The sequence below is a fragment of the Capra hircus genome, chromosome 7 (assembly GCF_001704415.2).
Source record: "Capra hircus breed San Clemente chromosome 7, ASM170441v1, whole genome shotgun sequence".
In the NCBI taxonomy this organism is placed as follows: Eukaryota; Metazoa; Chordata; class Mammalia; order Artiodactyla; family Bovidae; genus Capra; species Capra hircus.
In genome coordinates, this window is record NC_030814.1 from 65,936,410 (window position 1) to 65,962,736 (window position 26,327).

The 26,327-nt window shown below is 37.1% G+C and overlaps 1 protein-coding gene across 3 annotated transcripts in view; it reads left to right on the plus strand.

Moving 5' to 3' along the window:
- The window catches only part of AFF4 (AF4/FMR2 family member 4), a 78,698-nt gene continuing 53,221 nt past the window's right edge, over positions 851-26,327 (plus strand). The window contains exons 1-2 of one of the 3 annotated variants that reach the window (XM_018050397.1): positions 1,128-1,231; positions 25,863-25,954. The gene's annotated coding sequence lies outside the window, so the exon portion shown is untranslated. Of the gene's footprint in view, positions 1,232-25,862; positions 25,955-26,327 lie in introns of all 3 variants that reach the window. The other 2 variants (XM_018050396.1, XM_018050398.1) reach the window with 2 other exon arrangements.

Below are 26,327 nucleotides of genomic sequence, written 5' to 3' on the forward strand. Positions count from 1 at the left end.
GATAGGAAAAGCTGACTCAATGGAAAAGACCCTGATGCCGGGAAAGACTGAAGGCGGGAGGAGGACAGAGGATGAGATGGTTGGATGGCATCAGCGACTCGATGAACAGGAGTTTGAGTACTCTCCGGGTGTTGGTGACGGACAGGGAAGCCTGGCGTGCTGCAGTCCGTGGGGTTGCAAGGAGTTGGACACGACTGAGCGACTGAACTGAACTGAGTCTGTAACTATGATTTAGTCTCCATAAAATTATAGCTTGCCTTGACTGGCACGGATGTTGAAAACTGAAGGAAAGTGTTTGGAATGTCCTGAAGAAAGTACTAATGGTAGAAGCTGTTGAGATGACGAAGAAAAAATGGCTTGGCTCGTGGAAGTTCATGCGAGGTTTTAGGCGGCCTCCTGCACAGAAACTCCCGGCAAACTTCCCTTTTCGGCCGGAGCTGTGGAGGGTCTCGTAACTGACCCCGGGCTTCGAGGTCAGCACCTGACAGAGGGTCTGGGGGCTTCAGCCACACCCTTAGCAGGGGCTGACAGACTGCTCTCCCGAGCCCCAGAACCGGTAGATCCGGCTGGGCCCGGCCCCACCCTCCCGAACCTCACTAGCGGCTGCGCGCCGGTGTGTGCAGGCCGGGCCCTGCCCAGCCGGCCCTGTGAGACGCTGCCGCCGGGACTCTGGCCTAGGCCACCTGAGCTAGTACCCGGCTTGCCCCGGGTCTTCGGATCCGGCGGCAGCGCACGTCACCGCCGTCAGCGTCACCCCCCCAACGCAGCAGGCCCCGTAGCCCTCCGTTTTTGTGGCAGGGAGGGGCGCGGCGTCGCCACGTGACGCTCTCGTCCCCGCCCGGCCCTGGTCACATGGGTGGCGCGGCCGCTGCGTCAGTCACAGTCCTGGCTGCGGTAGTCGAGCCGCCGTCGCCAGCGGACGGGGCGGGGGAGCCCAGTGCCAGGTCCTCGTCAGCCCGCCCCTGTCGCCTCAGCCGGCCGTCGGGGGCTAGGCCCGACAGTCATGGAGCGGGGCGGGACCTCCGCCTGTGGTGTGTGAGGTACGTCGCCGCCGCCTGCGCTGTTTGAGACCTCTCGAGCCGCCGCCGCCGCCGCCCGGAGCTCCTCGCCCTTGGCAGCCTGTCGCCGCCCCCCTGGCGGGCTCGAATGCGCGTCCCGTGAAGGTGCAGGCTCGGCGCCGCCTCTGCCGCAACAGGGAAATGGTTCGGGCCTAGCGGAGCCGGGACTGGAGGTGAGAACAGCCGACGGACTGACTGAGGGCCGGGCCGGCCGCGGGGAGGGGTGGGGGGAGGGGAAAACAGGGTTCGCCTGGGGGCTCTGAGAGACCTTCCAGGTTAGGGCTGCTCGATCCGGCTTCTTCCCTCGTCTTCGCCTTCCACCCCCGACCCTCAAAAAAAAAAAAAAAAAAAAAAAAAAGAAGAAGAAGAAAGAAAAGAAAAATTTAAAGGCTAACCCAATCCTAACAAAAATTCCCAGAAATCCATCTTCACCGTTTCTCCTTTCGTCCCTAATCCGTTCCTTCCCTCAGAAATTCATCATCGCCTGATCTGTTACTTTTTAATACCTTCCTCAATTTCAAGTTATTTCTAGTTAAAAGAGAGAATAGGCCTGGGTTCTGGCTATCATTACCCAACTAGTTCTCGCTTTCCTTCTCGCGATCCTGCGCACGTCCTCCTCCTCCTCCTCCTCCTCCTCCTCCCCCCCCCCCGCAAAAAAGAAAAAAAGGAAAAAAAAATTTCCGCCTTCGACTGGCGAAGGGGATTGACTAAAAATGGGAATATGGGGGTGTAATACTCGAATAGCCCCCATAACTTCTGAATCGCCCTGCTAGCTAGTTACCCCGATAGCTTGTATTTGGGTATTGATGTGTAGGCCTTCCCTCCAGCTGCCTGTGCCCAGGGTTAATCTCGTAATTGACGTCAGTGCTTTGTTCCTTCCACTTTGCTGTTCCTTCCACTCTTTGAGGATGGATCATGGGATATAGGAGTTTGAGGAGCATCCTTATTGTTTTTTCTTTCACAAACGATATCATTTATAGGAAGTTGAAGGTACAGATGTGAAATGCTTGCGTATAGAGTTCAGCCTAAGACGAAGAGTTCTATTTAGGGTTCTCAGACAGTTGCAATTCAGAATTGTGCGATTTCTTTTCTGCTGACCTGTTGGAGATTTTAAACTAAGGCCAGTCCCTTTTCCAGTTACCAGTACTTTTCCTGACGGAATTTAGGCTACAGTTGTTTGTGAATAGGATGTTTGTAAATGTGACGTTTAAAATGTGTCTTGTGTTTGAGGGCTCAAATGTTAAAAGCACAGAGCTTTGTTTCCATACTGATTCTGCAAAGCTTTGTAAAGTGCTCCTTTTATTTAACAGTCCTTTAACTTACTAAAATTGAAATATTTATGAGAACTTTCTTGATTTTGTGTTTAATAAAGAGCCTCTGTGGCCAGTGAATCTTGCCTAGAATCATCTTTGGTCTTATGTTCCTGAAGAAGTGTTGGCAAGTAGCCATCTGGTTTTTAACAAAGCTGGCTAATCTTTAAATTGCTCAGGTTTATTTTACTTTTTCATCACTGCCTCTTTCAGTCTCCAAACACACAAAAAAAGTTATTTTAAATTCTCTTTTAGCCTTAACTTACCTGAAGCAATTAAAAAATTGTGTGTGTGTGTTTAACACCAGCAGTTTCATTCAGTTTATGGTGGCTTGCAGGCTCACGACTTTGGTTTTTGTTAGCTCTACAGGAACAGTATCCAGATTTTGCTTTAAATAAAATTCTCTGTCAGGTGGGGACAAGATAGGATGTTTGTGAATGACCAAACCTTTATGGTTTGATTAAAAAAAGAGCTTAGCTGTATTCATTGGAAAATAGTCTACCATTTTGAGGTGTAAAGGTGATTCTACAGTGCTCTGAAGCTGTGTAATTAAGTATTCTTAAAGATAGCATCTTTTCATTTAGATTCAGTTTCTGCTTGTCAGATGATGTACATTCCCTTCTCTGCGCCCTTAAGATGTTGTACCTCTTTGTGAGAGTTGATGCATTCTGCTTTTTATTGTGATTTTTTTAATAGGTCTGTTGTGTCTTTAGAGCAAGGACTGTATATCTTTGTGTCCTCCCCAATATTTTATACAGTTATTAGGTTGAATTTGAATGGGATATCCAACCCAAGATTTCACAAAAGGGTACTCCTAAAAAAATCATATGAGCAAGTGACCAGTATCTGAAGGGGAAAAAGTAACTATCAGCTACAGAAGATGACAGAAGGTGAAGACGTCTAAAATTATGTATCTTTTGTTTTTAAGGGTTAAGGTAAATGTCATAGTTTTATTTGTACCTGAGAGGAACAAAGAAAACAGGTGTTTCTTTTGTGACCATCTACTGGTTTAGAATGGAGTCCAAAATGTATGAGGCCTTCTCTTCAATTTTTTTTTTTTTTCATAAAAATCAAAGAGGTATTCCTAAAGTATCAAACGAAGGTACACCTGGACAGTGACCCAGAAGTGAAGGGTGTATTATAAAAATAGATGACTTAGATTTTATTTGATTTTATTAGTTTTTTAATTTATTTTTTATTGAAGTATGTTGTGTTAATTTCTACTGTATAGCAGTGCCTCAATTACACACATATATACATTATCTTTTTATATTCTTTTCCGTTATAGTTTACCCCAGGATATTGAATATAGTTCTTTGTGCTGTACAGTAGGACCTTTGTGCTGTACAGTAGGATAAACATACAGAATGTTCATCCATTCTGTATGTAATAGTTTGCATCTACTAACCCTAAACTCCCAGTCCATCCCCCACCCTAGGTGTCCCCTCCCCAGGCACAAGTCTGTTCTCTTATGTCTTTTGAGTCTGTTTCTGTTTTGTAGATAGGTTCATTTGTGCCATAGTTTAGATTCCACATAAGTGATATCTTATGTTATTTGCCTTTCTCTTTCTGACTTCACCTAGAATGATAATCTCTAGTTGCTTCCATGTTGCTGCAAATGGCATTATTTTGTTCTTTTTTATGACCAAGTAGTATTCCATTGTGTATATATGCACCACATCTTCTTTATCCATTCATCTGTCAATGAACATTTAGGTTGTTTCCATGTCTTGGCTATTGTGAATAGTGTTGCAGTGAACATAAGATGCATGTATCATTTTGAATTATAGTTTTTGGCCAAGAGTGTGGTTGTTGGATCATATGGTAGATTTTATTTTTTATTTAAGCTTTATTCTACAGATTCTTAGAGTTATTCTTATTCTTACTATAAAATCTTTTCTGTATAATATATATAAAGTTTTTTCAACTTTTTAACCCCCCAGTCTTCATTATGCTTTTCCTACTTCCTTTTTTATTTCCTCTAAGTTGGAACAATTATATTTGATCTCTGGGATGGTGTGTGCCAGTCTCAGTTATTATGGAATAAGGTATAGTCAGTGGCTAAAAACCGCTTAAAGCTAACTTGACTTGTTATCTTGCTACCTTTCTCTTTGGTTTAAGAAAAGCACCCCTACACTTGTAGTTAACTCCTCACGCCCAGAAATTGACTCTATAAATAGATTGTTCTGGATAAAGCCAGTATGGTTTGGCTACCCAGATACTGTCGTGATCTGTCCTGGAACTGGGCTTCCTCAGCTTCTTTGACTTTTTCTTTTTGTCATCATTAGGATGGGGACAATTTTATGGAAAGGTGAGTACAGTCAGTGCTCTTCATAGATAGGTCTTCCCACCTCTTTCCAGTTGCTATCATTCCTTCTATCTGGAATATCACTTTTCCTCTTTTATTCCTACCTCTTTACATTTCACCATCTTTTAAGGCACAATGCAAATACCATTACCTTAAGCTTTACTTGACTCCACCCTATTCTAATTGTGCCCTATCTCCTTTGAGTCCTTGTATCACTGTATCTCTCTTAATAATTATGTGTTATGCATTAACTATGGAACTGTAGCACGTTGGATGACTTTCAAGCACAGTCAGGGAAGACTCACTAGTAGAATAAAGACTGTTATACTGTATTATTGGGTGGTTCTAAGAATTAAAGCAATAATCCAATTAAGATTTTACTTAAAAAATTAATAGTGATTCCTTAATATCACATATTGTAGTCATTGTTCAAATTTCCCTTACTTGAGTTTTTGTTTTAAACAGTCTGTCTGAATTAGGATCCAAATAAGATTCATACATCATATTGGATTGATGGGTGTCTCAACCCTCTTTTCTTTTTTCCTCTATGGGTTCCTCACTGTCTTTTTGTTTTTATTCCTATGCAGTTGGTTTGTTAAAGAAACCAAGCCTTTGCCCATGAGATTTCACATAGTCTGGATTTTGCTGATTACATCCCTGTGGTTTCATGTAATACGTTCCTCTGTCCACTGTTTTTCCTGTAAATTGGTAGTTACATCTAGAAGCTTGATCCAGTTCAGACATGAATTTTCTTTTTAATGGGAAGAATACTTCATAGGTAGAGTCGTGTACTTCCCATGTATTCTTGAACTCTCAGCCTGGCTTCTCATCCTAGCATGCCAGTAAAATTGCTCTTACCAAGGCCACCTTAACTTCTTCATTGTCAAATTGTATAGTCATTGCTTAGTCGTTTACCTCTTTCTATACTTGATATTGTTACCCATTGTCTCTTTGATAACTATTTACTTGACTTTTATGACTCTGTCCCTTTCCTGCCTTCCTTAGTACTAGCTGCCTCTTTGCAGATGCTTAATTCTCTGCTAATCATATTGATAGTTATGAATTTTCACCTTGACCTGTTTTCACTCTTCTGGGTGATTTCATCCATTTTTATTGCTGTAACTACCATCTTTAAGTGTTTTAAACTCACTAGAACTCTTTGATCCAACTGACTATCCCTCTTGAGATTGCCCAATAGATAACTTGTTTTAGTCAGGAAAATGACACATTCCTCACTTAAGCAAAAAGAAGAATTTATTGGAATTCCCATGAATTCTCAGGAAGTCAATCAAGCCATAGGAGGACAGCTAGAAGTCAGGAAGAACTAGATCCAGAGGCTCCATGTGAGGTCAAGAGTATCCTCTGTATCTCACAAGATACTTTTTTTTTTTTTCTACAAGATGCTATTTGTGTGCTGAGTTAGTTCCTTTCTGCTGCTGATCAACTTTAATACTTACTAGTGTCTTGAGTTTTAAATCTTGTATCTTCTGCCATCAGAGAGGCTGACCTGATTCTTAATCTCAGATCTCAATAAAGGGACTCATTAGGTTATATGTCCACCTCTGGACCACAGCTTTGGCTACAGGGTTGCATCCTGCAGAGAAGAGGAATAAAGGACACGCTAAAACAGTTGTCCAGTTCATTCATTCCATGGCTATTTAGTACACACAGAGTCCTACTTTTCTTATATATATTTAATATTTTGTGTAATATAATATCACTATCTATACCAGCAAACACTCTCATCTCTGCTATGGAAATAACCTAAATCATACCTACTTACTGCATCCAGAGGTCATTGTTCTCTGAGTCCAGATTCTAAAGGTGATACTCTTTGTTAATCAGGCCTAGATATGCTTTGTCACAGGTCTGAAAATTGTGGACTAAATACTAAATTTAAGCATTCCTAACATAACTGATACACAGTGATAGGGGAAAAAAACCCCTGAAACTCTTAGGAGGGGAAGGGAAAGGAAGGTATCATTGTTCCAAAACTTACGCCATGTCTTGCTGGACAGGTACAGTATAAGGTGAATGATAGAACTAGCAAATTACATGGGCCTTCATTTGTTGACTTATTTCCTTGCAAATGGAGTGAGTTTTTTGATGAGCCAAATGAAGATTTTCAGTTCTGTCCACTAGAAAGATTTTCCTTTTCTGTTGTTTTAGGTTGAGGCTTACACTTAGAGGGCATTTGAAAGAATTTTAGAAGAGGGCAGTTCTGTTGCCTTCACACAATGATTGACACATTATGGTTGGTAGGTCCAGTGCTGTCTGCTTTTGTATGGCCTGAGAGCTAAGAGTGGTTTTAACATTTTTAAAATGGTGAGAAAAAAATCAAGAATATTTTGTGGTATATGAGAATTATAGGAAGCTCAAAATTCAGTGTCCCTGAATAAAAGTTTTACCGGAGCACAGATAGCACACCCATTTGTTCACTTATTATATGTAAGTGCTTTTGCTACTACAGTGGCAGAGTTGAGTAGTCCTAACTTTATGCCTATAAAGCCAAAAATATTTACTTTAAAAAAGTTTGTCAACTTCTGTCTTAGCAGATCAAATGGCCCTTAGTGGATATTTTAGTCTGAGGATTGCCTTAGGGTTGAGGAGTTAGTTACAAGGTCCTGTTTACTGTGATGACCGTTAGGGTATTTTTTGTTTGATTGTATGTATATGTGTCTATTTGTATGTATGTATATGTGTAGATATATGTATATGTACGTATATGTGTCTTTATACACACATACTTGCATATATAGATAGATATTTAAATAAAACAGGTGGGGTCTGCACATTGGCCTAGCTTTAGTTAAAAATTCAAACTTTACTTGTCAACTGTACCCTGAAGGTAAGATCACACTCTAGCTTCTGTTGTAACGTAGTTGCTCTTAGTACATCTGTGTGAATGGGTGAGAGAATTTGGAGAACTGGGCATGAGTGAGCTTCTAGGACTAGAAGCTGATAAGATAGTCCCCATAAGTGTTAATTATGTTGAATTTAACTATTCTACTACTTCTCAATCCCCTCACTCCTAAATTTTGTTTTCCTTCCTCAGAGATTATACCACTATCATTTTTCCTAGAAACCTGCAGATTGTCCTTGATTCCTGTTTTACTTCTCACATCTCTCTATCCCCAAGATTCTACCTCCATAAAATCTTTGAATCCAAGCCCTTTATCTACATTATCAACACTCCTACCATTACTGTCTTAATCCATGCTTTCATTTCTTACCTGGGTTATTGCAATAGTCTTCTCACTTGTTACCTTGTAATCTACTTCATCCTTTACCAGAGTGATATTTTTTTTTTCCCCTCAAATTGCAAATTCACTTCTCCTTGAACTCCTTAGTAGTGTGGCATTTTCTGTAGTATTCCAACTGGGGATTCTTGTACATTAGTGAATTTTATGTTAACTTCTAAAGGACTGATGTATAGCCAAGTAATCATTTGGGAGTTTAGATTTTGTTTGTTTATTAGATTTTGTTTATTAACGTGTTTGTGCCAAGTTATAAAGCATTATAACTAATGCTTTAAAGCATCATTATACTAATGATGCTCAGGCAGGGCAAGACGGTGAGTTAAATTGGATGATGTATATGTCAATATAAACCTGGGCTAGTAGTTAGTATTATATTTTCACTGTGAGGTGTATCTGGTAGATCCCATCTTGTGATTAATCAATATGAAACAATTTGTTTGCAGTATGAGTGTTTTATTCAAACTTTAGCAGTCATTATTCTACATACACATTTAACATAGTTTTCATTAAGTTACATGCATGCTCAGTCGTGTCTGATTCTTTGCAACCCCTTGGACTATAGCCCACCAGGCTCCTCTGTCTGTAGGATTATCCCTTCAAGAATGTTAGAGTGGATTGCCATGAAGGTATGAAACCACAAGTGAACAAGAAAGATTGCCAGAGTTAGCAAGTAAAGCCTCCTTAAAATTGACATTTAAGGACTACTAGCTGGTATGGTGCAGAAGGCAGTGGGCACCCCACTCCAGTACTCTTGCCTGGAAAATCCCATGGACAGAGGAGCCTGATAGGCTGCAGTCCATGGGGTCGTGAAGAGTCGGACACGACTGAAGCGACTTAGCAGCAGCAGCAGCAGCAGCAGAACCTTATTAACAAGAATTTAGGGTAATTAGGGTAGGGGCTGATGTAAGTTTACAAGCCTTGAGTATACTTTCAGTCAATATGTTAGCATTTTTCTCTCACCCTTTTTTTTTTTTTTTTAACGTATTCTAAGGCACTAAATGGGCTTCCCGGTGCCTCTAGTAGTATAGAACCCGCCTGCCAATGCAGGAGATGTAAGAGACACAGGTTCGATCCCTGGGTCCAGAAGATCCCCTGGAGGAGGGCATGGCAGCCCACTTCAGTATTCTTGCCTGGAGAATCCCCACGGATGGAGGAGTGTGGTGGGTTACAGTTCATAAGGTCGCAAAGAGTTGGACATGAATGACGCGACAGCATGCAGGCAAAGCACTAAAATATATTTCAGGAAATTCAGATACTTTTTTACCACTTGTCTTGTAAATAAGCAAGTGAAGATGAAATTGATTAGAAAGAATTCCTTTTTAGTGTTAATTCTAAAGAACCTTTGCTATGTAATGCTTTTTAACTTTTGCTGAATCTGCTAGATGCATTTTTGAGTAATAAAACTTTTATTTAGCCTTTTGGACCTGTGTTATTTTCCCTTGGCTTCCTCAGGTCCTATAAATGAAAGCAGTCTTGCAGTACTTTTTGAGCCGATCGTTTCTTTCTGAGTGTTGTTACTGAAACACTCAGTTTTCATACCATCTCAGTTTGCCAGGTATGATGCTGAGATTTTATAGTCTAGCACTTATATTTGGTGAACATTTGAGTGTACAGGGTTTAAGTAAAAATAGAAATTAATCATTTCTATACTTGTGTTTCTTTTTTTTGTTTTGTTTTTTCTTTTAGAGAAATTGCTTTAAAAACAACAGAATTTGTTAAGTATCAATAGTAATGATTTACTGGGTTTATAATGTACTGAATGCGGGAAAAAGAAAACTTACTGTCTTATTGTTGTGAAATGTAAGCAGGTCTTAAGAAACGGGAGACTGTGGGTAAAAAAAGATGGGCAACATATCTGAAACACAACTTTTAGTAAGTACTCTCACTGCCTCTTTGGCTCTTGAGGCTTTAAGACTTTAGTGTTACCTTTATAAAATTCATCAAGTGTTTTGAGTATATATCTGTTGTATGCCAGCCATTACATTAAGTGCTAGAGAGGAGAGAGGGGAAGTTAAATGGTATCTTTAGTTCTTTCTCTCTAGAGGCTTATAATATGGAGATGAGTAGAGAAAGCAGGTAGAAGAATAACAATAATGTGAGGCAAATGTTAAGTGCCAAATGAAATACAAAGAAATGTTTCAGAAAGTAAATGAGTTTAGGTCCCAGAGGATTCTTAGAGACCTTCTTGAAGGAGGGGTGCTATGTGATAAACTTTCAAATGGATGTATATGGAAATGGAGAGAAGGAAGGACATTATATGTAGAGGGACTAGTTTGAGCAAAGACCTGGATCTGAATATGTGTAGGTTATTTTTGGGCTCAGATAAGTACTGAAGTCTTTATAAAAGTAGATAGAAATCGGACTTTGGACAGCTTTGCAACCTGAGATAAAATTGTTAGATTTCCATAGAGAGGAGAGTTATTAATGACTTTTAAGTAGAAAATGTCTTAATTAGATCTGTTTTATAAAGTTGTAAAGATAATTATTGGTTCATACATAAGTTTCCAATAAGATACCTTTGCAGGTTTTAGATATTTGTATGCTTTCAAAGTAAGAAACTGAGTCAAAAGATTTTCTTCTTTATAGAGAGATTTCTAAAATTTGACTTTTAACTATTCTTTCCACCCATTTATTTGTCTTTAAAGATAAAGGTGGACTTCCCAGTTTGATTTGTTTATATGCTGTTAGAGTGGTAGCACAGTTTTTTGAGATAAATTTAAACGAATTAAGTTTGGTTTAAACATTTCTCAAGTATTAGTAAATGCCCCAAGTATAGTTTTATTTCGTTATGTTTCTAAAACAGCTTCAGGGCATGTAACCATGCAGGATTACTTACTAAGGGAAGCAGGAGCATTTAGTTTTAGTACTGAGAGAAACATTATCTAAAGAGAGGCAGCTGGCTACAAGTAATATGAATACTCATATTCTAATGCTTACACTTAAGTGTGAACATATTTGTGTATGTAATAAGCATTTCTGCTCTTCAATTAAGGTTTTAAATTGTCTAATATTTTAAAAAGAGCAACTCAGTTTATTAGTAATGAATTTGACAAATAGTGTTTCAGATTGGATACTGCTTAATAACATAATAAACCTTGAATGTGATACTGTTTGATTTCTAAGGTGAGGAAGTATCATTAAAGTATCAGAGTTGTATATATAGCTTAACACATTAGTAAAGAAATACATTTCAGTTCTTGTCAATCTCAAATCATTAAATGCAAATGTTAAGAATCTACTAAGTTAAAATGTGTTGCAGAATAGTGTCTGATTTTAGTGTGGTATAAAATACTAATTGTTTCAATTTTGAACTATTAGTATTTTAAAAAATTATTTTTTTGGCTGCTTCAGTCATGTCTTAGTTGCGGCATCCAGGGTCGTCTTTGCATCATGTAGGATCTTTTGTTAACGGTGCACAAACTCTCATTGTGGCGTGTGGACTCAGTAGTTGCGGTGCTCTGTCCTAGTTGTGCCAAGGCATGTGGGGTCTTAGTTACCTGACCAGGGATTGAACCTGCATCCGCTACACAGCATGGTGGATTCTTAACCATTGGACCACCAGGAAAGTCCACAAATAATAGTGTTTTGTGGTATTAGGTAAAGGATATCATGATCTCAAGATATTATCTCCTAATAAATGAGATAATCACTCCTTTTTTATCAGGTTGTGAAGTTCATTAGCTTACTTATTTGGTTGTCTGCTAGGTTATATTCAGGTATGCGATGCTGGAAAACACATTCATGGATTATTGTCTAGTGGAAGAGGAAATACTAATGAACATCAAAATAAGTTTATACTTAATTGTGATCAGGTACTCTGAAGAATTATCTGCATGAATTTCCTCAAGCTGGAAGGAGTACCACAAGTTCAAGAAACCTGAAAACAGCCCTTAGTGGGAGCTAGGAGGGGAGGGTGTCAGGATATAAAATGAATCTGATGAGATACATAGGCAGGAGTCACATCAGGAGAAAGTCAAGTCCTGGCTTTGCAGGCCAATGTTAAGTACCTTAAAATTTATCCTACAGGTGGAAAGCTTACTAAAAGTTTTTAATCAGGGTTTGAGTGACATAATCTGATTTGTGTTTTAAAAAGATCACTTTGACTGCTGTGTAAAATATGGATTAGAGAGAGAAGAGGAAAACTAGGAGTCCCAATCAGAAGGCTCTAGCATTTGTCCAAGTCAGAGATAAAATGATGGCTTGTTTGAACAGTGGCAGTAGAGGAGGAAGTGAACTGATAAATACAAGATATATTTTGGAGGCTATGATTATGGATTGGATGTGGAGAGAGGTTGAAGGGAGGATTCAGCAAGAGCAGTTTGTTGGTAGAATGAAGATCACTGGAGCAGGAGTTGTTGAAGTGAAGGGAAGAGAGATCAAGAAATCAATTTTGGATGTACTGAGATTGATATTCCTCAGACAAAGAACATGATCAAACAGATCCCTGAATTTGTGGTTCTCTAGCTCAGAAGAGAAAGGTGTGATGTAGAGCATATCTTGGTATTTGTAGTGTAGGCATATAGTTGGTATTTTAAGCCATGAGAATGTAGGGAAAGAACGTAAACTTAATCAGAGACTGAGTAAGACTCATGACTGAGTGCAGAGGAGCACCAATTTTTAAGAGGTCTGGTAGATAGAATGGAAGAACCTGATGCTAGGAAAACTGGGAGGTTATAGAGGCCTAAAGTATGTTAAGGAGCCATTAGTGGCTGAATATGTGGAATGGTAGGTCAACTAAAATGATAGAGTGTTGAATTTAGCAACTTGCAAATGAGTGTGATCCTGGCAAAGGAGTGGAATGTGGGAAGCTGGAAACAGAATGTTTCAGGGTTGGAAACAGAATGTTGCATAGTGATTGGATACATTTTAGAAAGCAGCTTGTGTGTATGAGTTAAAATAGATGCTCATTGCCTGAAACCTAGCAATTCCACTTGTAGGTATCTGTTCCAGAAAAACTCACTCAGTCATTGATACAAAGAAAAGTATATAAAAATGATCATTACAGCATTGTTTGTAATGGCAGAAAAAGAGGAAACAAATCTGGAGGGTGTATAACACAGTAGTGGAAATAAATTAACTACCGCCACATGAGTCAGGATGGATTAACTTCAACATAATGTTGAAAATTTTAAAGGCTCCGAGTCTTTTTTAAAGGTTGAAAAATATGCATAACAATTCAATGTCTTATTTAGGGATTCATACATATATAGTAAAAATATAAAGAAATTTATGAGAAAATGATTAACACCAAAATCAGAATAGTGGCTGTCAGGAAGGGAGCACAGGAGATGTGATCCAGGAGGGGTACACAGTAGCCTTCATTGGCAATGCTGTGTTTCCCAGGCAGCTTGGTAACCCAGGTATTCACTATATTGCTCCGAACACCTTTTGGGTAACTTTTAAATGAAACAAATGGTTGCAGAGAAAATGGAGAATAACCAAGAGTCCTTCCCATAGAGAATAGAGGAGAGGTAGAACGGTCGCTTGAGAGATCTATGGGATCAGGAAAGACTTTCTTTTTTTAAAGAAAACTATGTTTGAATGATGATAGAAAGGATTAATTAAAGAGAGAAAAGTTGAAGTTGCTGTAGAAAGGTCAGTTACTGATAAAAGTCGAGAAGAAGATAGCAAAATGGGCATAATTGTTCTTTGATAGATGCTTTTTCTTTTTTAGCCAGAGGAAAGAAGAAAATGGATGCAGTGCTGATAGTTTGAAAGTTGATGGTTGATTGATGAGAAGATTTCTCTCTGATCTTTAATCTTTTCAATCTTTGTTCAGTAAGACAAGGTCATTTGTGGAATGGAAGTTAGGAGGAAGAGTCATAGAGCCCCATGAAAATTCTTGTGAGGAATAGGAAAGAGCATTTGTCAGAGGAAAATAGTAAAATTTCTGGGAAGCTTTGAGGGCCTAGTTGAAAATGATTTATGAAACGTTATTATGAGAAGTTAGATGATATGTAAAGATATAGTAAAGAAAGCAAAAATGGTATGGAATTGTCTTTGCTTCCATTTTTTTTTTTTTTTACTATGTTATTTTTATTTTTTGGCCTTGTGGCATGGCATGTGGGATCTTAGTTCCCCAGCCAGGGATCTACCCCTCTTACCCTTACCCACATTGGATGCGCAGAGCCCTAACCACTGGAACACCAGAGAAGTCCCTTTACTAGTTAGTTTAACAACCTGAAGGCTTTAGAAGTCTCATCAGGTGAAGGTCCTTTCATGCAAAATTCTATTTTGGTACCTGATTTTTTTTTTTAATGTGTGCTTGGAAGATAAGCCCAGCTTAGTTTTAATTTTTAAATTGAAGGATAATTACTTTAGAGAATTTTGTTTTCTGTCAACTATCAACATGAATCAGCCATAGGTATACATATTTCCCCTCCCTCTTGAACCTCCCTTCCATCTCCCTCCCCATCACAGGTACCTGATGTTTTGTTATTGTTGGCTTTGATCTCCACAGGTGTACAACCTGTTTCCCTTGCTTGTAGGAAATGACCTCTTCAGACTCTCTTTGGGTGGAGAAATCCTGTCAAATGAGGCAAGAGGAATTTCTATACCAGTGAGGCTTTTTGCTTTAACATAAAGTTACAGTTTAATAGCAGTTGTAATAAACTGGATTCTGAAATAATTGAAATCTTAGCTCAATTCTCATTTTGACTTTTGAAGTGTAAATCATTTAATAATCGACACTAGTTAAAAAAAAAAAACCTTGTAACATTGCAGACACTAGTTCTGAACATTTGAAAAAGGCAACTTAAAGGTCACATTTTACTCTTTCAACTATTTTTGAGGTTTTGAATTTTAAAAGTTTATAAAACTACATGTTTTTATTTAAAAAATTATAGGTGATGAATTTCTGGTTCACTGGGAATGCACCCTTTTTTAAACTATGAGTACTATATTTTCTTATTGTGGTTATATATATATATATAGTGAACTTTATTGTAGTACTTTTAAATGGACAGCTCAGTGGCATTATGTACATTTACAGTGTTGTGCAGCTATCACTACTGTCCATTTTCAGGACTTTTTCATCATCTTGAACAGAAGCTCCATACACATTGAATGATAATTCCCTATTCCGTTATGCCCAGTGTCTTGCAACCACCATTCTGCTTTCTGTCAATTTGCCTTTTTTACATACCTCACGTAAGTGACTGGCTTATTTCACTTAGCCTTGATATCCTCAAGCTTCATTCATGTTGTAGCATGTGTCAGAATTTCTTTCCTTTTTAAGGCTAAATTATATTTCTTTGTATGTGTATACCACATTTTGTTTGTCCATTCATCTGTTGGTGAGCACTTGGGTTGCTTCCACCTCTTGACTTCTGTGGATAATGCTGCTGTGAACACGGGGTGTACAAATACCTATTTTGAGTTCCTGCTTTCAGTCCTTTTGGCTATATACGTAAGTGTATGATTGCTGGATCATATGGTAATTCTATGTTATACTCTCTGAGTGAGCAACAAACTTTTCCACAGCGCCATTTTACATTTTCACCGGCACTGCTCAGGGTTCTAATTTCTTCATATTCTTGCCAACATTTTTTTAACAAGATTTAAAAATATTGATAATAGCCATCCTAATGGGTGTGATGTTGTATCTTTTAGTTTGGATTTCCATTTCTCTAAAGACTGATGATGTTAAGGATCACTTCATGTGTTTATTGGCCATTTGTATATTTTCTTTGAAGAAAAGCTTGTTCAAGTCCTTTCCCCATTTTTTGATTGAGTCTTCTTGGCATTTTTGTGGAAAATTTGTTACAAATGTGAAGTATTGATACATTTCCAGACTCCTGGTTCTCTTTTGAGGTTTCCAGTAAATTTTGAAATTGAGAAGTGTGTGTCTTCCAGCTTTCTTCTTTTGCAAGATTGCTTTGACTATTCTGGAACTCTTGAATTTCCATGTGAATTTTAGTATCATCTCATCAATTTCTGTAAAGAAGTCAGCTGGGATAGTAATAGGGACTCTGTAGAATCTGTGGATCAATTAAAGGAGTATCTTCATCTTAATAAATTCTCAAATCCATGAATAAGATTGTTCCCTTTTTTTTTTAGATCTTTAATTTCTTTCAATAATGTTTTGTAGTTTTCAGAGTTTGAATTTTGCTGTTCTTTTGTTAATTTTTTTCTGAGTATTTGTGTGTATGTGTGTGATATTGTAAATGGAATTGTTTTCTTAATTTCATTTTCGGTTTGTTTATTGTACTTTATAGAAATTGAATTCATTTTTTTCTGTATATTGATCTTATGTCATACAACTTTGTTGAGCTCATTTATTAGCTGTCACAGATTTTTAGTGGATTCTTTATGGTTTTCTACATATAATATCATTATTCTACTTTTCCTTTCCAGTTCAGAGCCTTTTATTTCTGTTTCTTGCCTGATTGACTTGACTAGAACCTCTATACAGTATGGATTAGAAGTGGTGAAAGGACATCCTTGTCTTGTTCTTTTCTTGATCTTAAGGGGAAAGCATTCACTCTCTCACTATTAAATATGATAGCTCCATTTTCCTTGTAGATACACCTTGTTAGCTTTAGGAAATTTCCTTCTATTCCTAGTTTGTTGAGTGGTTTTGTCAAGAAGAGATGTTACAACTTGTCAGATGCATTTTCTACATCCGTTGAGATGGGCATCTGGTTTTTATCCTGTATTCTATTGTTACGGTGTGTTACTTTAACTGATTTTTGGATGTTAAGCCAGTGCATTCCTCACTTGGTCATGGTGTATAATCCTTTTAATATTGCTGGATTTGGTTTGTTAATATTTTGGGGGGGGGGACTTTTTGTGTAAATATAAGGTTTGTATTGATCTGTAGAATTTTTTTTAGGTAAGAAATGGATTTACTCAGATTCAGAGAGAAGCACACTCCACAGAGTGTGAGCCATCTCAGAGGGCGAGTACAGCAACCTGATCTGTAGATTTTTTTTCTTGCAGTGTCTTCGTCTAGTTTTCATATCAGGGTAATATTACCTTTACAAAATGAATTAGAAGTAGTTTCCTCCTTCCTTTGTTTCGGAAGAGTTTGTGAAGGATTAGTGTTAATTTTTTAAACATTTGTTAGAATTTACCAATGAAGTCATTCAGTTTTGAGCTTTTATTTATAAGAGTTGTTTTGACTGCTAATTCAGCCTCTTGTTGGGTCTATTCTGGCTTCCTGTTATTTCTTGACTTACGTGATCTGGTGTCTTTTTCAGGAATTTTGTCCATTCCATTTAGATTACTTACTTTGTTTGCATATAGTTTTTTATAGTATTCCTTTGTAATCTTTTATTTCTGTAAGGTTGGTAATATTGTCCCCTCTTCATTTTTGCTTTTAGTAATTTTAATTCTCTTTCTTTTTTTCTTGGTCATTGTTTACTAAAGGTTTTTCAACATTCTTGGTCTTTTTAAAGAACTAGTTTTTGGTTTTGCTAATTTTCTCTATTATTTTTCTATTATGTATTTTATTTCCACGCTAATTTTCATTCATTTCCTCCCTCCTGCTTTCATTTGGTTTACTTTTAAATTTTTTTAGTTTTTTATTTATTTATTGTTTTAGTTTTTTAAGATTCATTTAAAACCTTTCTCTTTGCTTAATATCAGTGTTTATAATTACACGTTTTCCTTCAGCACAGCTTTAGCTGCATCTCATAAGTTTTGGTTTGGAGTTGTGGTTTTATTATTAAAATCTCAGAGTTTCCTTCTTAGGACTTCTTCCTTCTTTGACCAACTGGTTATTTAGGATTATATTGTTTATAATTTCCATACATTTGTGAATTTCTCAGTTTTCCTTCTGCTCTTGATTTCTGATTTCATCCCATCGTGATCCAATAACATACTTTGTATGATTTCAGTCCTTTCAGATTTATTTAGATTTATTTTATGGCCTAATGTACAGTCTGTCAGAGAATGTTCTGTGTGCGCTGGAGGAAAATGTGTATTCTGCTTTCGTTGAGTGTTCTATATCTGTTAGACCTAGTTGAATTATTACAGTGTTGTTCAAGTCAGTGTATCAAAACCTGAGAGACTGTTAATATTTGTTCTATTCATATCTTTTATCTCTTGAATAACACCAGATTATTTTAATGTTGTGAGACCTCAGTTGTTTCTGATAGGGAAACGAGCAGTTGCAGCAGAAAGTTGGGATCCTCAATTCTTTAAAGAAACACACTGGTCTGAAACTTGTTAATAATGCCATAAAGATACAGGAAGAGTTGAAAAAGATTTCTTCATTCTCTTTTCAAAAACAGCTTTATTGAGGAATAATTTTCATTCCATAAACTCACTTGTTTTTAAGTGTTCAATTCAGTGATTCTTAATTGGTTTATGAGTATGCAGCTATCACCATAATTTAATTGCTGAACATTTCTATCACCCTAAAAAGATATGTTGCGTCTGTTTACAGTCACTCTTTATTCTTTGTTTTACCCTTATATTCTGTTTTTTAGAGGGAGGGAGAGGGGGGCTGCATACCAAGTGGCTTGTGGGATCTTAGTTCCCTGACCAGGGATCAAACCTGGGGCCTTGGCAGTGAGAGTGCCAAGTCCTAACCTGGACTGTGTTAAATACTCTGCTGCTGCTGCTGCTAAGTCACTTCAGTCATGTCCGACTCTGTGTGACCCCATAGACAACAGCCCACCAGGCTCTGCCGTCCCTGGGATTCTCCAGGCAAGAACACTGGAGTGGGTTGCCATTTCCTTCTCCAATGCATGAAAGTGAAAAGTGAAAGTGAAGTCGCTCAGTTGTGTCCAACTCTTCGCAACCCCATGGACTGCAGCCTCCCGGGCTCCTCCATCCATGGGATTTTCCAGGCAAGGGTACTGCAGTTGGGTACCATCGCCTTCTCCGGTTAAATACTCTGGACCATGTTAAATACCCCTGGACTGTGTTAAATACTTGTATAGTGTTAAATATTCAAATACATTCAAATAGTTCTCTCATCTAATCCTTACCATCCAATTAATATGGACGTTTTTTAAAGGACAGAAATGAGATTTATGTAGATTACTTACCTAAATCATATAGTCACAGCTAAATATCAAGTATCCAGTTCCACTATAAAGGCAGTTTCACCTGGACATAGCTGCTAGTAGTGGATGGATAAGACTTACAATAACTGCAATGAGTAGCAACTCTATTAAAGGGCTATTAAAGCCAGCCCTTTCCTTTGTTGAGTACCCCAGTCCCATGTAGTCCACAGTATAGTTCACTTTTAGTCTCTTATTACAGGTAACTGAAAAGTAAAGATACAGATAGCACATAGTCTGTAGTAAAAAATATTTAAAATTATTTATTTAGATTGATTATAGTTACTCCGTTGACATAAAGAATGGAAAACTCCAGAGAGGCTGAACAAATGCGGATCAAGGTGAAAGTCAAAAAGACAGAAAGAAATCAAGAGACTTGGAGAGAGTATTGACAAATTTCAAAAACTGCATGTGAGGTTTGCATTTTAGATTGAGGAGAGTGTAGGCCTGCCTGCAGAGTTTGGAAGTAGTCCTGAAGGAGGAGCCAGAAGACTTGAAGAGGTGGTCAGTAGAGTAGGATGCAGTTTAGCATAAGATATAATTCTAACCTCTTATTTCTCAGCTAAGATGTAGTACAGATTGGAAAAGCATGGTTTTTATGTAATCAAAAGACTATCACTTTAATAGGAAAATGGACAAAGATGTAAATAGGCAGTTCACAGAAGAAGAAGTATGAAATATGAATGGCTAAGCAGTTCATGAAAAAGATGTGCAGTCTTAACTATCAGAGAAATTGAGTAGAATGCAGCTATGAGCTTTCAAGATCAAGGACCATCTAGGAGTCATTCTTTATTTTTTCCCTGGCTTCTAGAACAGTGCCTAGAAGTAGCAGACAGGTTCCTGTATTTGTTGAATAAATAAAACAAGTAACGTTGGAATATTTTTTTTTAATTTCTTAGGTGATTCAATTAAAAAAGACTCATAATCCCTGGATTGAAAACAGCATGGTTAAAGGGCAGTGTCTGGCTCAGAGGTTAAAGCATCTGCCTCCAATGCAGGAGACCCGGGTTCAATCCCTGGGTCGGGAAGATCCCCTGGAGAAGGAAATGGCAATCCACTCCAGTATTCTTGCCTGGAGAATCCCATGGACGGAGAAGCCTAGTAGGTTACAGTCCATGGGGTCGCAAAGAGTTGGATACCTTTGAGCGACTTCACCTTCACCTTCAAACCACATTCTTATTAGTAGGTTGTCAACTAAAACAATGTTTTTGAAAGGCAGTTTAGTGGTATACATTAAAGTGGTATAGCATATATCCCTTGACTCAGCAATTTCACATGGAGAAATTTATCTGAAATGAAAAAAGTGTACACACACATGTACAATCATTATAATGTTTGTCATACAGAATTCCAGATACAACCTCTTCAGGGGCTTTCTGGTTAAATGAATACTATGCAGGCAATAAAAGAATGAAAATTCCTATGTATTGTTATGGAACTATGTTCATTACTTCTTAAATGAAGTAAGAATTGTATGTGTAATAATTTTCACCTTTACTCTCTGACTCCTTGGAATGTGATTTATTTCAGGGAAGTGAAACTATTGGTGACTTTACTTTCTACTTTATAGTGATCATATTAGAGTTTGGGGGCCAAGAACGAGTATTACTTGTGTAATTGGAAAAACAGACCCATCAAGGTTTATCTTTTTTGAAAAAGGAACCTTTTTACCCTGTTTGTGGGAATGTAAATTGGTGTAGCCACTATGGAGAACAGTATGGAGGTTCCTTAAAACCTAAAATAAGAGTCACTGTATGATGCAGCAGTCCCACTCTTGAGCGTATATCTGGAGAAAACTGATTCCAAGAGATACATGCACCCCGTTGTTCATAACAACACTATTTACAGTCGCCGAGACATGGAAGCAACCTGTGTCCATCAACAAATGAACGGATAAAGGTGGTGTGATATATATACACAATAGTGTATTACTTAGCCATGGAAAATAATGAAATAATGCCATTTGCAGCCACATGGATGGACCTAGAGATTATCATACTAAGTAAAGTAAATCAGATAAAGACAGATGTCATATGATAGTGCTTATATGTGGAATCTAAAAGAAAAATATACAAAGAACTTATTTACAAAACAGAAATAGATTTAAAGACATAGAAAACAATTACCAGAGGGGAAAAAGGGGAAGGATAAATTAGGAGTTTGGGTTAAAAATGTATGAACTACTGTATATAAAATAGATAACCAGCAAGGACCTACTATATAGCACAGGGAACTGTAGTAAGTATCTTGTAATGACCTATAATAGAAAGGAATCCAAATATATATATGTCTATAACTAAATCACTTTGCTGTAAACCTGCAACTAAAACAATGTTGTAAACAACTGTATTTTACTAAAAAAAATTTTTTTTAAGGTTTGTCTTTTTTGGAAAATACATAGGTGGAAGACTATTCCCTATTAACGTTTGCAGGAATGGCCAGAATATTTACTGAGCAATAAGAGAGATGATTTAACTAAATACGGAGACATTTCATATTATGCATGAAAACTGGATATTCAGATTTTCAGTTTTCTTGTGTTTAGCTTATGAGAATGGTCTTGGGCATGTTTTCCTATTAGTTGAGTTAGTTGTATTTCTATATACTCAGCACCTAACAATTCTACTTCCAAGTTTAAGCTAAAGAAATAATGAGGCTGTCAATCATATGGCATACATTGTGTTGCACCTACTTTTCCTTACATAACAGCATTTATGGAAATTCCCCAGGTTAGCTGGAAATTATCTAATTCATTTGCTTTAATAAATCATGGTTTATTTAACCATTTCTTTGTTCTCGGACATTCGATTATTTTAAATTGTTTACAACTAAAAACAGTGCTGCAGTGAACATCTTTGTAGCCTATGGCTGTGCTTTTAATTCTGTGGAATATAGTCCCACAAGTGAGGCTACTGGGCTGAAAGGTTTGTCTTTATTCTGGCTGAGTTTGAAATGTCTTCACCATTTTAATAACTGTCATTTTAGAAAAGTATATGGCTCTTAATTGTTATTAAATAAAACATTTTATTATTGAATTGGGCTTTTTAAACTATTAAAATCCCACATGTTTGGGGATTTATTTCTTGCCTCTGTTTTGCTGATCAATTTGTTCACTCTTTACCTTGCTATTTTGATAATAGTAATGGATTATAATAGGTTTTAATCTAGTATGGCAGGTTACTCTTGTTCTCCCTGATGCTAAGTATATAATAGATGCTTGTTGCATATAAAGTTAATAGTACACTTAATAATACTAAATTTTGCTTTAGATAATTTTTGTACGTTCATTTACTTTTATTGAACCGAAGCTTGGCCTGTGGATGTTGTCCCCTTCTTGCAAGTAATAAGTGTAATTTTTTTCTGAAATGTGATAAATCATGACACAGAGGAGTTGAGGATAACTGGATATCAGAGTGGATTTGGAGGTGCACCTTAGTCATGAGAGAAATACTGTAAGCCCCAGAGGAGAAATAGTTTGATGGTAGTCCCAAGGCTGAAAAATGTTGGAAAGTACCCATCATGCTCTAATATTTTAATTACTCTTAACCTTTCATATTTTATTTTTGAAATCTCAAACCTAAGAAAAGTATAATACAGATCTCTATACCCTTCACCTAGATTAACAATTTTACTGTTAACATTTAGTTGCTGCTGCTGCTACTCTTCCTTCTCCTCTTCCTGACTCTTTCGTTTACCTCTGTCTTTCCCTCCTTCCTTTATCCATTCCTCTCTCTCTTGTCTCTCCCTCCAACCTCACGTATGATACTTTATCTATAGACATACTATCTATACATACTAGGTATAGATTCCAATGGGTATTGAACCATTTGAGAGTTGGCAAACATAGCATTTCGCCTGTACGTTGTATATGTCCTAAGTAAGAATCAAGGATTTTCTCCTACATAATGAAATAGAGTTATCACAGTTGAGGGACTTAACATCGCTATGTTATCTGAAATACCATCCATAAAAACAGAACTACCATATGATCCAACAAACAAAAGAAAACAAAAACACTTGAGATATATGCACCCTTATGTTAGTTGTGGCATTATTTGCAATAGCCAGGATATGGAAGCAGCTGGAGTTCCATTGGTAGATGAATGGATAAAGATGTGATGTATAAATATGTATAATGGAAAATTACTCAGCCATCACAAAGAATGAAATCTTTCCATTTGCAACAATATGGATGGACCTAGAAGGTATTATCCTAAGAAGTTAAATAAGTCCGACAGAGAAGGACAAATACTACATGATTTCACTTATATGTGAAATCTTTAAAAAAAAAAAAAAAGAGCAAGCACAATAAAACAGAAACAGAGTTTTCATACAGAGAACAAACAGATGGTTGCCAGAGGGGGAGGGGTTGAGGTTGAAGGAAAGAAACAGGTGAGGATGATGAAGAGGTACAAACTCCAGTTAGGAAGTAAATGAATCCAAGGTTTGAAATGTACAGTGTGAGGAATATGGTCAGTAACTATATATTATCTTTGTATGGTGAGGTATCTTACTAGATTCATTGTGGTGATCAGTTTCAAATGTATAGAGGTAAATCAGGTTGTATAACAGGAACTAACATAGTGTTGCAGATCAATTACACTTCAGAAACAAACTCAGAAAAGGCAGAGTTAGGATTTGTGGTTACCAGAGATGGGGGATCAGGGTCAGGGGAATTGGATGAAGGCAGTCAAAAGGTACAAACTTCCAGTTATAAGGATAAGTGCTAGGGAGGTGCTGGACAATACAATTTAATAAAATTAACAGTGCTGTATGTTTTACTTAAAAGTTGAGAGTCCATCATGGAGTTCTCATAAAAAATGATGTTTTTCTATTTCTTTAATTTTGCATCTGTATAAGATGATGAAAGTTCACTAAACTTACTGTGATGATGACTTTATGATACATATCAAACCATTATGCTGTTAACTTTTCAAGTGCTGTGTATTATATCTCAATAAATTAACTAGAAGAAAAAATTTCTAGTTAGTATATCAACTTTGAGTACTGGATAGGTACTTAAACAATTTACCTTAAGTAATTAAAAATTTTAGAAGAAGAACCTTCTTTCTACTTGCTAATTTTCTTTTAGAAATTGTTTTATCTAGTAGATTGGTTGTGATATAGCAGTTTGTTATTTTTTACTGAATTCTGTTTCAGTATAGTAGTTGCAAATATAGGAGGAATATAGTTTTGGCTGTTCAACAGAGATATACTTAAAATTGAGTCATTTGAATTTCATATTAATTTTAGGTCAGCTCAAGTGGAATTATTGGAATTACTGCTTTGGGAAAAACTTATTTTAGGCAGAGATACTCATATTGAAAGACACAGAAGGAAAAAAATAGAACCAGTGTATTAGATGTGAAAATAAGTCAAATCAGGAAAAACCTAGAGAATAAGAACTAAAACTGGGATATTAGTTCTTATTAGCAATCATTTAATTTCATCAGGAGCTTCTTGGCAGTTTTGTTAAAAGAGGAAATATTCAGTGTGATGACTTTTATTTTTTAAGAAAACAAAGTTTTTATTAATGAATTATAGGAGGAATTTTATTGTGGGAATCATCCATTTTTGCAGTAAATTTTCACATATTTCTTGCATGATTATGTTAGTGCTCTTGAATACATAAAATTAAATCATAATTTAAATAAGGCATGTCTGTTGTTTTCTGATTGTTCAAGAATTTGGGGGTGGGGACTGCCTTGGGTCTCCATTGTGTTGAGCGGGCTTTCTCTAGTTGTGCACAGGCTTCTTGTTGTGGTGGGTGAGCTTCTCTAGTTGGGGCACATGGGCTTAGTTGCCCTGCTGTATGGGATCTTAGTTCCCCAACCAGGGATTGAACCCGCGCCCCTTGCAGTGGAAGGTTAGAGTCTTAACCACTGGATCACTGGAGAAGTCACTGAGCTTTCAAAACTTAGGAAATTAGAGGAAATTGGTAGTTAACGCAGAAATGGACACAAGTTCATGTGTTGTGGCACCATAGCTCTAGAGGTCTGTTTGAAGTTTGATTGTTAGTGATACACAGTTATTAGTTGGCACAAGTGTGCTAGGGGATAATAAATGTTCTTTCATTTTAATTTCTGAATACCAAAGTGTAGATGTTTTATGGTGTTTATTAAAGAATCAGATGCTTTTGTGGTTCTGATGGGAGACCAAAGAAAGTACACACTATTCCCATAACCTCAAAATAGTTTGTATTCTTTTCTAAGTTTATTAGAAACTTGTACATAAAAGAAGGAACTTGAATATACATTTGGATACCTGGAACACATTTTTAAACACTAAAAAGTTGCTCTATTTGAATGATAGTAAATTGCAAATCAGGAAGTTTTATATGTAAATGTTTATTTGTGCTTATAAAAGTCCTCAAGAATATATTGGTTTTGCTGTCCATGCTCATTTTACAATTATAGTTTCTACCAGTCTTGATTGACTTTAATTTTCTGATTTAGTTTAATTTCTGAATCTTATCATAAGGCTGGAAATACTCCACTGTATAATCTGGTCTTTCTGTTTGGCCTCCAACAGAACTTTCAAAGCAAAACAAAGCATAACTAGGACAGATGATTAAATCTATCTAGGGAAGAGTGTGTTGCAGAGTCCCTGATAATCCCTTGTCCCAGGATTAGACAACAGTTTTCATTGTTCTCTATTAACCAAAAATCCTACTGATATAAACTATTTTCCTTGGTTTCTTCTTAGTGAAAACAGAATATACTGTCATGATTATAGAAATGACACCCTCATTTACCCCTTCTCCCAAAAGACTTTTTTTTTTCTCTGTAAAATTTCAACCACTGTTACTAACCCAAGTTAATTTTAGATTCTGCTGCTGAAAGCCTCAGTTTTGGCATTTATTGAGGTGTTAATTGAAATATTAATGTATTTAGAGCAGAAATGTCGTTTTTTAGGGAATCTAGAGCAACAGCAAAGCTGAGATCAAACTGCCATAAGGATGGACACCAAGGAAGCTGTGTTTGGGACAAAAAGAAATCAAGATAAGGTAGATGGAAAGTAGAGAAAAGCACTGGACCCTGGGGGGAGGGGGTGGTAGGTAGGAGTGGGTTGTATGCTTCTAATGACAAAGAATAGTTAGATTTCTGAAGAAGAAGCCACAGAAGGCTTATAGGAAATACTAAGAATTATGGGTTTAAGTACTACTTTCCCTCTGAATACGTAAGTTTTAGCTGACTTTTAGCTAGGAGAAAACTTAAAAAATTGATAAGGCTAAGTGTTTAAATGGGGTGGATCCTAATATCCTGGGCCAGTGTTTCCTATCTGGATAGTTGTGGGAAGACACTATCGGTTTTTAGTAGATAACGTGAATGTGAATGTGAAGTTGCTCAGTCGTGCCCGACTCTTTGTGACCCTATGGA